Raw genomic sequence first — 1,274 nt, forward strand, 5'->3', positions numbered from 1 at the left:
CAGTTACTTGTTGTACTACATGCGTCATTCCCATTTATCTTATTGTGAATTTACAAATCTTTAACATATTGCAGCGTGTCAGCAACCGTGAAATGTACAGGAAAGAAACAATTTTTTCAGCTTTCAGTTGCAAGGTAATTTTACTCGTTTACCTAGGTTTCGATTCCAGTAATGGAATCTTCTTCAGAACAAAAAATTAAATTATTTTGAGACCTAAACACTGGCCATGTCAGAGATTAAAAATTAAAACAATAAAGACCCATAATCATAACATTATGTCAGTCAAAATTAAAACCATTAAGGCGAACTTAGACGGAGCTACGCCGGCCAGAAATAAGCTGGCCGGCGTAGCTCCGTCTACGTTCGCCTTAATGGTTTTAATTTTGACTGACATAATCTTATGATTATGGGTCTTTATTGTTTTAATTTTTAATCTGTGACATGGCCAGTGTTTAGGTCTCAAAATAATTTAATTTTTTGTTCTGAAGAAGATTCCCTTACTGGAATCGAAACCTAGGTAAACGAGTAAAATTACCTTGCAACTGAAGGCTGAAATAATTGTTTATTTTCTGTATTGTGAATTTATTTTAGTTACCTGCTTACTATACTCTATGAGTTCTTTCTATGAAGGGTCCGCGATTCATCGAGGGATATTACTTGGCAGTGATACATTATGTGAAATTAACTTTCGTCGTTAAGTTTTGCACACCAGTGTATTTGGAGGCTCCGGTAAGACCAGGAAATGCAGTTACGAGTACATTCATTAAATTATCTAGCACAAGACGGCAAGGAACATATATTAGACGTGGGATGAAAAGGAATATGTCACAGTACGACGATGGGCATAGGAACGAGTGAACAGTTCTGATTCATAGGCTAAAGGCTTAGTCAATAAAAGTTTGGTATGCTTCCAGACAGCAAACTCAATGCCTCCAGCTGTCTAGTTCCTCTCTGTCTCCTCTGCTAAGTCACTGATTGATCGATCTCTTACTCAGTAAAGGATCACACAAATTTTATATTGCCTAATGACTGATCAGCAGTATCAGCTCCTGCTTGGCAGATTTTAAAATGATCTCCCACTCTCCTCCAGGGTAATTTATTTCCTGTCATATTTTCTTTGACAGTGTTGATCTCAGTTTTCAAACCCATCTAAAAACGTTCGAGACTGCGCTGCCATACCTCCCGTTCTTCGTAAAAGTTGAAAGTTTTCGGTCTTGCTGTGGCTGACTTCGTCCCGAAACTCCAGCGCCCCTCTCAGGTGTTCTGTGTTGTGG

Source organism: Schistocerca cancellata, chromosome 3 (genome assembly GCF_023864275.1).
Source record: "Schistocerca cancellata isolate TAMUIC-IGC-003103 chromosome 3, iqSchCanc2.1, whole genome shotgun sequence".
Lineage (NCBI taxonomy): Eukaryota > Metazoa > Arthropoda > Insecta > Orthoptera > Acrididae > Schistocerca > Schistocerca cancellata.